This window comes from Melospiza melodia, chromosome 3 (assembly GCF_035770615.1).
Source record: "Melospiza melodia melodia isolate bMelMel2 chromosome 3, bMelMel2.pri, whole genome shotgun sequence".
NCBI lineage: Eukaryota > Metazoa > Chordata > Aves > Passeriformes > Passerellidae > Melospiza > Melospiza melodia.
In genome coordinates this window covers 21,310,482-21,325,111 of record NC_086196.1, presented here as the reverse complement: position 1 = coordinate 21,325,111, position 14,630 = coordinate 21,310,482, and the positions used below count along the sequence as shown (strand labels likewise).

Here is a 14,630-nt window from a genome sequence, read left to right as displayed (position 1 = left end):
TGAAAGGAACAGCCAGGCTCATTTTACCAACTAGATCATCTCAAGAGCAAAGAGGAAATTTCAAAAGATGTAAGAAGGAGAGTCAGGAAGTTGAGAGCCAAGTACCTTCTGGCCAGTCAGATCCTTCAGTGCTCCCCAATGGTCCCACTCCCACTTCTCACATGAAACTGAGTTTTCCCAGACCCTGGGAGCTGGCATGGGCAGACACCACAAACCAGACCCAAACCAGCCCCTGGATGAGCAAGCAGCACATATCCCAGGATTGCTGGGATGGGGCTAGAAGCAAATTCCCCTTCCAGCCTTACTGACTGCTAGGATCCTCAGCTGCTCCACACAGATAAGCTGAGGCCTTAGTTGTCACTTGGAAGATTATTGTGTTTGACTATTAAAAGAACAGTGTTTGCAAATAGGAAGAGGCAACAAGGAGACTGTGGATTATGGTTTGACAATGTCACCTCGTGGGGGGATTACCAATGTAGGCAGCAGGCATCTGGCACAGAGGGATTTACAGGGATGCTGCCTGTAAGAACAAGTGGGGGAACACTGTTATCCTGAATTCCTTAGGCACCAAATAAGAGATTTGCAGAATAGTTTGAGGAGGCTCATGGTCACATGCCATACACTTGATGCAAATAAGAATCAAATGCTGTAACTGAAAACAGAGAAAAAAGAAAGACCATAGTTTCATTCTGAAGAGCTAAGGGCATTTACGGTTGTGGAAAGAAAGGATCAAAGAAGAATATTTTATGAACTACATTGATCAGGGGAACCCTGGAGGACAGAAGGCAAAAATAAAGAGTGGAAAAAAGGTCTGACTAGAGGAATCTGTGGAAGGAGAAAAATAATGTGACTATATCTAGGAGGTGATCAGCAGCAAGTAAAATTGCCATAACAGGGATAAAAAGTTAAAAAAAAAAAAAAAAAAAGCAATGTCACTGCTTTATTTCTATTTCCCTTTAAAATTGCTCCCTGCTGCTAGTAGTTCTAAAGATAGACTGCACTATGAAGCAGTTTCTGATTTCCAGAAAAGTACTAGGTTCCCAAATGGTTTGGATATTGACTTAATCTGTTATCCTGTAAATCCAGTACCCAGCACTGATCTGAGGAATGCAAGCTACCAAAAGAAAGCCATAAAGGTAGAGCTGTGATGAGAGAAAACTTTCAGCAGCCTATTCCTGCCCTGTGTTAGAATCCGAGCCTCTGTATACAGGCTCTAATCTGTTGTGAAATCCAGGTTGTGATGATCATAAAACCAGCAAGTGTGTTAAGAAGCAAGTGCCACAATTCCCATGAAGAAGAGTTTGAGTTTGAACTCTTACTGAGACTTATTCCTTTGCTGTGTTTCATAAATCCAAAATACTCAGCACTGGTACCATACCAGTGTGAAGGGAATGTTGTGACCAGCTTCACTGAATCGCTGCCAATTTGTACTGGAAAGACATTAAAAGGATGTCAAAGAACTGGAGATGTGAAGAGCTAATCCTGCTGCTGACCCTAAGAGATAAAGTGCAGCAATTACTAACCACAAAAACCAGCTTTCGTGTCTAGGAAAAAGCAAATATTGTGGTATTAAAGAGCAATATCATTAGCAAGGTACCAGTTAAGGGAAGAAGCTGAAATTAATCTCTGTGTTGAGGAGGCAACACATGGTTTATTAGACTCATGAGCATTCACCAGCTCTGTGTTGGGACAGCCAAAAGGTAGAAACACTGGAAGGGTTTATGGAAGAGCAAAGGTTTAAGATCAGTGTGTAGCATGAAAACAGAAACCAATAGAAGAGATGCTGTATGCCCTCATTAGAGAAAATCCTTGTGATACAGCCTCTCATGAAGTCCTACTGTTGCATGAGTTCAATGTGATCAAAAAGCCAGAGAGCATATGAACAATAACAGCTTTCCAGTATTTTCTACACATGTTGAGAAAACATGTGACTGGAAAACATGTAGGCCTAGAAGAGTTTGTTGTGTGAGTCACAGCTCCTCTGAAGAGCCTAAAAGCTAGAAATTTTTGAGAACAAATGAAGCAAAACACCAAACATTTTTGTATATCGAGTGGCCAGATGACCTTGTGCACAAATCAAAGCTTTCTAAGAAGAAAGGTTTTGGAAGTTATTTTGGATTTTGGTTGTAATGTAACAGTCTTACAAAATACCATTAAATAGCAGAGTGGATTTTATTATCCGTTTTGCAGAATAATGCATATGCAACAGAGATATGAGCATAAGATTATTCTGAAAAAATATTTGTAGGAGCCTGGTGACTAAAGACAATTATCCAAAGTTCCCTAAAGGTGGGCATAAAATGGGAATAGTGTGATAAAGTTGAGAAGCTGAAAATTTAGGTTGAGCATTAGCAAATCTGATTTGTTACAAAGACAGAAGACAAAATTTATGTTCTTCTATAACAGAAAATTCATGCATTTTGAGCCTAGGGGAAACTGTTTCCATCACATGCCAAATCACTGCAACATTTCATTTCTGCATCAAAATCACAGTCCTGAGGTCTAACCTGTACACTACAAAATGAAGTCTTAGTCTTAATTCTTTTTAATCAGAGGGTCCATCAAACCCTGGAAAACTGTCCCCATGATGAAATGCTTTCTGTGTGAAAGAATTGTGTCTTTAATCTCATATCGAGTGGTTTTCCTGCAGATTCCAGATATGTGGGGTCCTGTTATGCCATCGCCACCTGCCCTGCACCGTTATTGAGTGCTACATGAACATCCCATTCCTCCCAGAGCACTCCAGTTTTCCAGTCTGGTTTGAAATGTGCACTAGGAACAGCTCAGCAGTGCCAAAGAGATGCTGCATACCTGATAGACATCTGCATTTTATTGGGTGAGTCCCCCCCAGTAGGCCAACCAACATCTTCCTGAAGTCGTTCTGCTCACTGATGTCACCTTCCCATTCTTTCCTAACAGACTTTTCCCATTTTTCCTTCCGTGTTAACAGCAGCAGCAGTACACTGGGAATTCATATTCATTGCATTATCTACTGTGATCTCATTGTTTTTTGTTCTGGGGATGCAATTGCTCATCTTGCAAATGTGAATACAGTCTTTGTTTTAGGATGCATAATCCAGCACTTAACTGTGATGGAGCACATGTTGACAAAATGAGCTGCTTAACGATGTGCTTGGGCTGCGTTTTCATTATTTTTTATCTGCCAAACCTTGCATTATCCAAGAAGTTTACTACTATTGATTTCTTTTTCATTCCAGAACATGAGGAAAGATGTTGAATACCATAGAATATTTTTTTTCCAGTTATTTATGTCTTTCCAGCAGGAAGAGTGTACATTTACGATTGAATATTTCATTATTATATTTAATATAAGCTACGATGATTTAATGTAGTACAAATACGTGCATGTATCAAAATGTTGTGCAAGAGTGAGTCAAATTGCCATTATTTAAATAGACTATACCAGCATGGTTTCTTTTCTCCTGTAAGCATGGAGATTAATTTTTAAAAACAGGTTTTTCTAATAGGATGTATTTTCCATAATATCATGCACATTTAAAAATCATTTTATGGCATAAAATGCACTGATTTTTTTGAGATAGATACTTGATTTATGGTGTTAAAATATCTGTTACCAACACATTTTACACTAGGTTTTTTGAACATAAAGTTGTTGGAATTTTTGTACTTAAATCTTTTCTCTAACAAAATGTGAGGGTTTTTTCCTTTTTTACAATTTAAAAAGTGAAGGGAATTAACTGGATGTTTCCCTTTATTTATTTCCTGGCACTCTGATTTTTTGCCATTTTTTCTGTTGTTTTTTTTTTTTTTTTTCTCAGGGGAAAAGTAAAATGAGGTTTTAGATTGGAAAGCAAATAATTTGAAAATCATGAAAACTAGAACGTTATCACTTTTTTTCCTCAGGAAATAAAAGGTTTCCTGCTCATGAACTACTGACATAATCCTTGACCATTTCTTTTCAGTTGAATTTGTGTGAAATAACTGTCTAATTTTGCTGGAACTTGGTGATATTTGAATTGAAAACTTTAAGGTACTTGAATTAATTCAGAGGGGATGGTGGAAAAAGCTCACGGAAGAGCTGGAAGGCACCTTTTATGAGGAGTACCTGGGGCTGAGGACTTGCCAATAAGAGCAGTGTATTCCATTTGCCTGTTTAAGCTAATAGGGGAACAGTTCACTGTGGAGGGAAAAGTGAAAGAACCTGATCTGCAGGTTAAAATCAGTCTCTATTTTTCAACAATTTCCATAATGCTTTCACTTTTCCTTACTCATGTCAGGTAAAACAATCCCCTCTGGGAATTAAAAACCTTGCAACGTGCTCCAGGATAAGACAATGAAATTGACATTTGTGTCACTGATTGAAGAAATTAAAAGTACGTTTGTCTTTTCAAATAAACTTTGAGTGAACTCCATAGAGACTTTCTCCATAGCTAAAATATAAGATTTCCTAAGGAATGCATTATTTGCTGTGCATTTGGCAATACAGTGGCAGGTCCTAGGAAGTGGAATGCAAAGTAGACAGGGTCAGGTAGAGGAGGTCTCAAAAGACAAGAAAAGGTCTCCTGGATCACTGAAAATGTTCTAGAAATTTAAGAGCTGACAAGTGTCTTTTTCAGCTTGTGAACAAAACTCCCAAGTGGTTATCAATTTCATTGCTATAAAACTGAATCCCATATACAGTTTTTTACTTTAAAAATATTAAATAAATTGATTAGCATTTTTGCCTTGTTTTGCTCAGTTTATGCATTTGTTCTTGTTTGTCTATCCTTGACCACCACTTACTTTAACAACTTCTGACCAATTTTTAAATCATCATAAATTTCTACAACCTGTTTTTTTTTTTTTTTAATAGTCCATAAAGGGATTCTATTACTCTCCCTTCAGGGAAAGAATCAGTACATTAGAGGTCAAAATCCACCTAAGAGAGATCTTTTGAAACTTGCTTCATTAACTGTGTTGTCTGACTCCAAATAACCTAAGAAAGCTTTAGAACATCTCCATCTATGATTATTAAAGCCTGCCCTGCTTCAGTATCCTACCAAGGTTATTCATTTAAACTGTATGATAACGTTCTTGCTGTTTCTCACCTCTGATGGGAGAGGCATTGAAAGTCCAAATAACGGAAAACAAAAGGCACTGAGCTGCTCAGAGAGGGACTTGGACAAGGGCATGCAGTGACAGGACAAGGGGCAATGGCTTTAAACTGGAACGGGGTGGGGTTAGTTTAGCTGGTAGAAAGAAATTCTTCCTTGTGAGGGTGGTGAGGGCCTGGAACAGGGCCTGGGTCGCCCAGAGAAGCTGGGGGTGCCCCATCCCTGCAAGTGTTAAGGTTGGGTTGAACAGGGCCTGAAGCACCTTGTGGATGGTGCCCCTTCAGAGGAATTTGAACTGGATAATGCTTAAGATTCCGTCCTATCCAAGCCATTCTGTGATTCTATGATTGTACTTTTGCAGTAGAAGATGAGGTGAGCCCAGCAATTACCACTCCAAAAAATGCCATTTTGAAATTGACTGGGAGTGTGATGGGAGGGATATTTGCACTGGTGGATTGTTTTCCAAAATACTCAGCTTTTATAGAGCTCCAACTGTACTTTCTGGTAATGCTTCTAACAGAGCAGCCAGCATCTCTCCTTTGGAGCCTCCTCTTTCAGCTGCTCCCATAAGAAGATCAGACTTTAGATGGGTTTGGGTTTTGCTCTTTGCAGTTTCCTTTTCCAGGGATATCTACTCTAAGCACAGACAGGCTTTTTGTTCCCAAGTCTCCCGGCCTAGTTTTAGAAGGTTTAAATTGCATTAGCAGAGAGCTTTATGTTAAACAGTTTCCAGTTATGGTAGAAGGACAGAAAAGTTTCATTGCCCTCAGTATGCAGAGCACCTCCCCACATGTCTTCTTGCAATGCTATGTCTTCCTTGTAGGATAATTTCTCAAGAGTAACAGCAAATATATTAGCTAGAAACTTTAGGAAATACAGAATTTTTCACCCTCTAGGTCATCACCAGGTGCATTAATCTGCCATTAGGTTCCCCACTAAAAAACAATGCAAGTGCTCCCTCTAGTAGATTGTGCCTGTGATTTCTGAGTTTCTGGAAAGTTTGGAAAATGCTGTAATACTGAATGGTTTTGTGGCAATGCTAGCACAATAGTGTTCTTTAAAAGCAGGATATCAACAGCCATGGAGTTCATAACACCAGGAAAAGCTATGACATTTAACATTTCCAGGGGAAAATTGCATTTGAATATAGATTGGGATATGTGAGTAGGGCAGTCAAAGTGTTGTGTCAGGCTGTAGAGGAATGCTTTTCTTCCTTGGACTTTAGAAATATAGAGTATGAGCAAAAAATTTCCTAGTGCTGAAATGCCAGGGATGACTGCAGGAAAATGCAAGGACAACATGCTGAGGCACTGTTACGTGTTCTCAGGGAACTCAGAATGATTTTAGAGACTGCTGAGCCACGTAATGTGGCCATTGCATTCACCAGAGAAATTCAGCCATGTCTGGGTAAAAACCAGCATCTGCTTCCCAGAGCAGCACCTGCACAGTGTTTGGAGCCAGGCAGGGCTCTCCAGCTCTGCATCTGACCTGCACAGCCGCAGGAATCAGAGGAAGAGACAAATGCAATTATCCTCACTGAAAACCAGCCAAGACAGTGAGGACAGTGTGCTCACTCTTGCAGAACAAAAACTGAAGAGCATTTTTAGTGATCCACAGCTGCAAAGGCCTGAGGTTTTCACCCTGTTCAGCCCTGTGCCTGCATCTTCAGCTGCTGCAGCTCTCCCTGCCACTTTGGGCATCCAAAATAACATCTCCTTCCTCATCTCACCATCAGATGAGTGTGGATGGAACATGACCTGTTTGTACACATCCAGCAGGACTAACACATGGAAAGTCAGCTGTTACACCTGGGAATACCTTTCTCTGACAGCCAGGAGCACAGGCACATGATGGTGGCATGAGTAACAAGGGCTGCTGCCTCATTTGTTGCAGCTCATGGAGCAGTGAGCCCTGAGCCAGTGTGGGTCCTGCATGCTGGATGTGACTGCAGGCAGTTATCCCACCAGAGAGGAGAAGTCACTTCATGGGAAGGAAATGGAGTGAAAAAGAATCAGGAATGGAAAGATAAAACTGAATTATTAAAAGCTCAACTAGCTAGCGGCTGCACAAAGGACATATAAATGATACAATACTGAATAAAGTCTTTTTAGTTCATTTGGTATTTGCAATAGACTCCTTAAGCCTTTGATTCTATGCAAAGTTTTTAATATTGCAGATGAATATAGCAGATAAATATTGATTTAGAACATTTGGCAAGTGGTCTATTGAATATCCTTTTTCGAACTCTTCAGGGGAAAATCATCAGGCTAAAAGAAGGCAGCTATGGGAAAATTTCTTCACAAGTGAAATTTCTTTGTACCAATTTTTGAACCAGGTTTTTAGCATGGTCATTAATTTTTATGCGTCTTCCTTATGGTTATGGTTTAATGTTGCAATATTATTCAAAATAATGAAGATGTTTTAGCTAGCTGTGAAAAAAATCCAACCTTCATTCCAACCTTCAATTCATACTGAATTTTGAGCTACAACCATATCTCACAACAGTGAATTCCAGGGATGATTTGCACACTAAATGTGTTACAGGAGAAAAACAAATACATTTTCTGGCTTTAGTTTTTGCTGAAAACCGAGAGGCACAAATTTGGATTTCCCTGCAGAGGATCACGGTATCTAAGGCAAGTAGACAGCCTGTTTGATTGAGCCTAAAACATTCACTCTGTGCTGCCTTGAGTAACAGAGCCCACCTTTCCTTCCCAGACCAAAAGAAGCAGCAGGGCAAAGCTGAATATTTCCACAACACACCAAAGAACACAGAACACATCCTCAGCCTACCCCACATCTGCTCTTTCCTGCAAATTCACTGTTCTCCTGCAGAGACCAGAAGCCTTCATCAATCTTCCTGTGTGTATGGAGCTCACAGAAAGGTATGAACTAACAGGATCTGGCAGGAAATTATATCCAAATTGAAATAAGCACAGCCCTACATATAAAATATCATAAAGGTATTTGCATATACATAGTTACTGTGAAAATTACACTTCACAGTTGAGCCAGACAAACCATGGAGTTTATAGGTGCAAACTGCAGCAGTGGAAATCTTAAGAAATACCTTTATAAATGTATGGCTTTTGAGCCCTGGAACAAGCTGTTGAAGCAGGCTGTAGAATTGCTATTGGTGCTATTTGAAGCTGGATTTGTCAGTGCTCTAATAAGGATGATATACATGGAGCTAAATAGTTTTTGCCATGAGGCACCTCCTTTCCAGCCCAAATTAGCCAAAGGTAAATGTGATGTGCATCGATACATACTAAGCACAAGGAATGAAACTCCTGCGTTAATAAGATCAACACATAGAAAATGTGCATCCAATAAAGAACCTTAAATAAACCAGTCACAAGAATGAGCATTGCCATGAAAAGGTAGAAAAATTAAAGAAAGAACTGTTCAGACAAATGTGTGAAGCATCTGAAGAGGAAATATATTTTTCTATCAGAACTGGTGTATTGATTGAGCAGTAATCATATATTTGAAGTGCAAAAGCAAATAACTCTTTTCAGCCTTTGACTTTTTTAGCTTAAATCATGGTCTCTTCTTTTATCAATTGACTTTTTACAAAGGATTTTAGAAATGCTTGCAGCAAGATAGAAGCAGTTCAAATGACAGCTACCTGCCTGTCAACTGCAGATGGAGAGCTGAGGAAGATGTTTTAATAATATTAACAACAATAACAGACAACAGTTTTTGGAGACTTCTCTTGAGTTCCAGCTAGAGACAGAAGAAGCCAGACTTTACCTGCCTTTTCTCAAGCAACAAACACAGAAAATGTATTTTGCATTTGCTCTGTCACAGATCTGGCAGTGATGGTCTGTGCTTGGACTGTGGTCCACAGGTGAATGCTTCAACCTGTGCTGAGCCTCAGAACTACTGACCTGCAGCCCTGCAGCCCCAGCATCCCTGGAGGATGACATTTGGGTTGATAAGAGACCTTTTGAAGAGTCTCTACAGGACAAGAAGGGCTAGAATTCCATCTCTAAGGGATTCAAGGCAGTCTGTGCATATCTGCTGTATCCATGTGTCTATGTCTTAGAACTTATGTATATCACAGAATCACAGAACCACAGAATCACAGAATAACAGAATCATGGAATCACGGAGTCAATTAGGTTGGAAAAGACCTCTGAGGTTATTTGGTCCAGCCTGTGACTCAACACCACCATGTTGAGTAGACCTGAGTGGCTCATCCAGTTATTCCTTAAACACCTCCAGGATGGTGACTCTACCAACTCCTTGTCCAGCCTATTCCAATGTTTCATCACCCTTTCTATGAAGAAATTTGTTCTTGTGTCCAAACCAAATGTCCAACCTAAATGAGATCAATACACAGAAAAAGTGGATCCAATGAAGAACTTTAAATGACCCAGTCTAGGAATGAGCTTATTTTACCATCCCAAAACCACAAAACCTGAGGTGCTGAAGCCTAAGAAGTCATCCTTTTTTAGAGATGGATAAAACCTTCCTGAGATTAACACAGCTCCTCCCAAACATCTACTAGGCAATTTTCCAAATAGCTCTGGGCTTTCCTATTTCTCTTTATTGCCTGCAAAAGAAATTGAGATTAAGAGGGGAACATTTGGGACACTTGGATTGGGTGCTACAAACCCTAATGCTGGGACTGAGGCTGGCTGGGCTGCTTTGTGCATCCTTTGTGCTGGCTTTGAGAAGGCCCAAAGGACTGGCTCAGAGGTAGCCTCCCCTCATGTGTTTGGGGAAAAGATAGTCCCAGTCCAGTTGCCTCTCCCTAACAATCACCACTGCAGGACACAGTTGCAGGAAAAGGCATGGTGAAAGTGCAGCAGATTATCCCAGAAAGGCTTTAGTCTTCTACTCAAATTGCAGGAAAGATTGTTCTTGGATGAAATTTCTTTCCCATAGAAATGAAACAATCCCACCTACTACAACACTGCAACAGGAAATATACCATGTTAAGGGGGAAATCAACTTTACATATATACAAATATGGCAAATTTCTAAATTTGGTTTTTTTTCTTTTTTTTTTTTTTTATTCCCATTTTTCTCTGTAAAAGTCAGAACCAGAAATTCTATAATTAAGGACAAAGTACTTCCAAGCCCTTAAAGATCTGGTGAATGAGTGGAGACATGAACTGCTGTTACATCTAAACAGCAGATTTACTGAATTTCTAAGGAATGGAGGGGTGGGGATTTATGTCAGGAGGTCTCTTTTCTCTAAAGAGTTGTTCTTTTGCTCCTCATCCAGAAAGGAGGTGATGGTGCAACATGAGATTCATATGGGATTTACTTTACTTTAGTGCTGCATCAAAATGACAAACCCATAGTCTGAGTCACTCTTGAAATGTTTCTGTCACATTTGTAATCAGAAAGTCCATTGCTTGAAGCAAAGGTTAGAATACTGTGATACCTCATGTTCAGGTAAACTAGTGACAGCCTGTACTCTGGCTCTCATATTTGTCTTCTGAGGTTTGAAAAAAATAATTTGTCATCTGAACTAGGACTTTTTTTTTTGCAATTTTCCATGACTCTGCTGCTAATATAATACTGTGACATCTCAAATTTACTGAAAGATGATCACCAGTCATTATTTCAACAACTGCCATCTGAAGGAGGTTAGATGGCTTCTATCTGAAATGCTAATAACCGCCTGGAGTCTTGTCTGCTATTGCCTTGATTCCTCCTTCCATTTTAACAACTCTGGGGAAGGAATAATGGGAAATGTTAACAGAATTCTGCACTGAAAGTACAATCACTGCCATCCATCTTGAGCTCATAAAACAGGCATGGGGCTACTGCTGGACACAGCCAGCCTATTGGTTCCCAAAGCTTTTGTATCTCTTTGCTACATCTCTACCGGCAGTGGGGTTACTGACAGGAGTGGCAGCAATACTGCAATGTGTGGTAGGGCACTCAGTGAGATTAATGTTCTCTAAAGTGTCAGCCACAATCAGCTGTTCCCACAAATATCTTATGGACCCCATTGTCTGGCCTTACAAATGACAGGGAATATTTCTCACATCCGCTGTGAACCCAGACTTCTAGAAACACTCACACTTTACAGTACAAAAAGCATAATTACACTATAATTATATTGTAGGTGGTTTTTTTACCATAAGATTTCCACTAATCTATATAATGAAGTACTTCATGGACTGGCCAAAAATAATTGCAATGTAAAATGATGTAATTGGTACACCTGCACTTAAAAATACACAGTCAGGACCTCAGCTGAGTTAAATCATTATCTCCCTGATGATATCAGTCTGGTTCCTGTGCATTAAAAAGCAGATCATGGGAGCAATAATATCTCAATTATGTAGTTAACCTTCTGGTTATATTAATTAGTGATGATTAGGCATGGGAAACCATAATTATGTCACGTACATAACACCCCTTTGAAATTGCATATGAATCTAAACACAAAAGGCAGATGTGAACATCTAACCAGGGCTAGAACAAATCTGAAACTTAATTTTATGACCCTCTATTTGTGTCTGAAACACAGCCAGTCATGACAGCTCTGCTGATGTTAAATTTGTAGAAGAAACTGCAAGTTTTATCTGTCCCAGAAGAGAAATACAAAGAGAACAGTCTCATATTCTGATTTCACATGCAGGTTATTAAATTCTGACTAAAAAAAAGAGAAAAAAAAAACATTTAGGCCCAATTCAGTCAACAAACAAGGAAGCTCTGAATCTAAAGAAGCACCTTTGCATTAACTCATGACATTTATCCATTTACCTGGGGTATGCACAGCTGAAAATCAGTCTCCCTTGCTCCTGTTTGCAGGAGATCCTGGCAGCCAGAGAATTATTTGCAGGAGAACTTCCCAAAGATTTTCTCCTGAATGACTGCACAAATACAATGAGAGACTGAGAAAACTTCCAAGGTTGTCTGAGGAAACTGTGGTTGGGAAGAGGGAGTCAGAGAAAACAGGATTTTCCACAACTGTCCTCATGTCTAACTTAAGACAGAAATTTTTCACCTTCAAGGATAAAGAAAAGCCAATCTGAGCTAACACTCTTCCCCCAGTAGAGCAGAGATGTGCTTTATCCCAGCAGACCATTCCCTCACAGCAGGACTACAGCAAATAATTATGGTGGAGGTCACTCCGTCTAAATTTAGAGAATATTAAACATTCCAGTTTTCTATAGGCTTCTGTCACCTACTGAAACCTACAGAAACTCTGCACTGCAAGAGGAATTGTGGATCTAAACATCCAGGCTTATTCAGATGGCAGCATCCTGCCACCCTTGCAGGGAAAAGGACAAGCCCAGAATATCACAAAATTTCCATTAAAATTAATCCTTTGAAAAGTGAATGCTAGAAGAAACCGCATATTTTTGACCAAACAAATGTGCTTCAAATGGATGGTTTGGAAATGTCAGGTTGAAGTGTTCCAAAGTTGGGAGCTGCCAGAATTAATGCTGCCTGTGTACTCTGCGTTGTACTTGCAGGGTCTTTGTCACTGTTATTCCCTGGCTTTTTATTTTTTTAATCTAAGTAACTTGACTTTGAAAGTTTGACTTGCAAATCTGGCATTTGCAGTTCAGGGAAACCCCACCTTGTGCACCTTTTGTTCTCTGTTCACTCAATTACTATTGGATGTGCTGTTTGCTTTCTGCAGTGCCAGCAGCAAGGGACGCTGGCACAGCATTGGCCAGGATGAGTTATGGACCCACAGAACCAACACTCTTGGGGTCTTCACTGTTTCTGCTCTGGGCTGTCAGATCTGCCCATGACAGCCAGTACAGCAGAAAACCCTGCCCAGAAAGGGCCCAGGTGAGTGAGGTCCTGGCTGTATTCTGAGCAGAGCAAGGTCTCATTAGGTGGCAGTGTCCCTTAAGGGACTAAAGGCACATGGTACTTTGCAGATTGTAACCTAGTTAGACTTTGGTAAGACATTCTGCCTGTCTTTTCCTCCACTAAACTGTAAAAGTGTTGTCTAATATTTATAACCAGCAGTTCTCAGGCATTGCAAGCTGTTCTGTAATGATATTTTCAATTCAGTCTGAGACTCCTGAATGAAAATTCTGAAGAAGTTACATAAACACTTTCTTTTTCAACCTGAATTGCATTCAATATAATATTATAGAAAAAATCCTTGCAAACATCTCACTTCAAGAGAGGTTGTTTTTTCTTTTCCTTTTGCTCTTGGCAGTGGCTGTGACAAGAATGACAGAGCAAAACACAACAGAAAGTTATAAATGTTACTTTTCCTAAGACAGCAAAGTCATGGACTACCGAGGTAGGAAACTGAGGCACTCTGCTTTCAGACACTCTGACCTGTGTCTCACCCTGGGGCTGCAGAGAAGGTTTAAATTGAGGAGCTCCCTTGGGAGTGACAAGTCTGGGACCTGTCAAGCAAAGAGAATGTGCTACCTATCTTTGCAGCCATCTAAAAAGAGACACTGACAGAGGAATGTACAATTTGGGAAGATGCTTTTCATCACTTCAGCATTTTTTCACCTTTACTTCAAATTGCTGCACATGCAAGGCAGTGCCTTTTGGTTCCTCCTTCTATATGCACCTCCTGACACACAAGGAAAAAGTTGCCAAAATCTGATAACAAGCATGAGCCCCCTTCACTTCATCCCTTTCTCCATTCTTTGTTTCCTAAACCCACCCTGCTGGCACAGGTCAGGATCCATCTGTCACAACCTGGCATGTTCTCTGCTGGCTTTCTTCCCTTTCCCCATCTCAGAACTAACTTTCCATCAACTCCTCTGGCACCACAGAGCCATGCACAACATCTGAAGAGCTGGCACAGGGCAGTCCATGTCAGGGCCCCTTGCCACAGTGCAGAAGACTGAGTTAGAGGCTTTGGCACAGCCTTGTTTATCAATATTAAAAAGGCTGAACCAAAGGTGCAATTCCTTGGTGTCTTTTGCCTCACTCCTCTCTTTCCCTTCTGGAATCTTGACCAATCCCTCCATTCCACTCTTTTCCACCTCAAGTAGCTGCTCCAGAGAATCTGAGAGCAGGACCGATGAGGCCACAGCTCTGCCCTTTTGTTTAGTGACACAGATGCATTATTAGGGGCTAGATTAAATAGGAGGTTGGGGTTGGGGATGCATACACCCATGCAAGTTTTCTTAGGGGAAGAGAAGAACATATAGTCTTTTGGGAGACTGAGGTTTTAAGGAAAGTATAAGACCCGTTTTCAAACCTTGACTCTGGCTTGTGACTTTGCATATTTAGTTGACTCTTACCATAACACAGTACTCGATTGGAGGACTAGAAGCATGAACAGCACTTAAGAAATTAGCTGTAAGAATGCAGAGCTCTGGTCACAGGGAAGATTCTCTGCCATCTGAAATTGAGCATGTAAATGTCTAGTTCTGGGCTGCCACCACTGAGATTTTGCACAGAGTCATCACTGGGGTTCAGACTCATGGTATGGCAAAACTCTGACAAACTTGGAGGTGAGGGCACCGAACAACGCTGTCTCCAGCCCAAATGAGCTGGGCACATTTCCCTCTGCCTTTCCAATGCAACTTCCCAGCAAGCTCATCAACCACATGGATGCACTGGAAGTGCTTGGAACCAAACAGTACCAGAAAG

The 14,630-nt window shown here is 40.5% G+C and overlaps 1 protein-coding gene across 2 annotated transcripts in view; it reads right to left on the bottom strand.

Moving 5' to 3' along the window:
• PTCHD4 (patched domain containing 4) overlaps positions 1-14,630 on the bottom strand; it is an 84,130-nt gene that overhangs the window by 43,410 nt on the left and 26,090 nt on the right. The gene's annotated exons all lie outside the window — the stretch shown is intronic.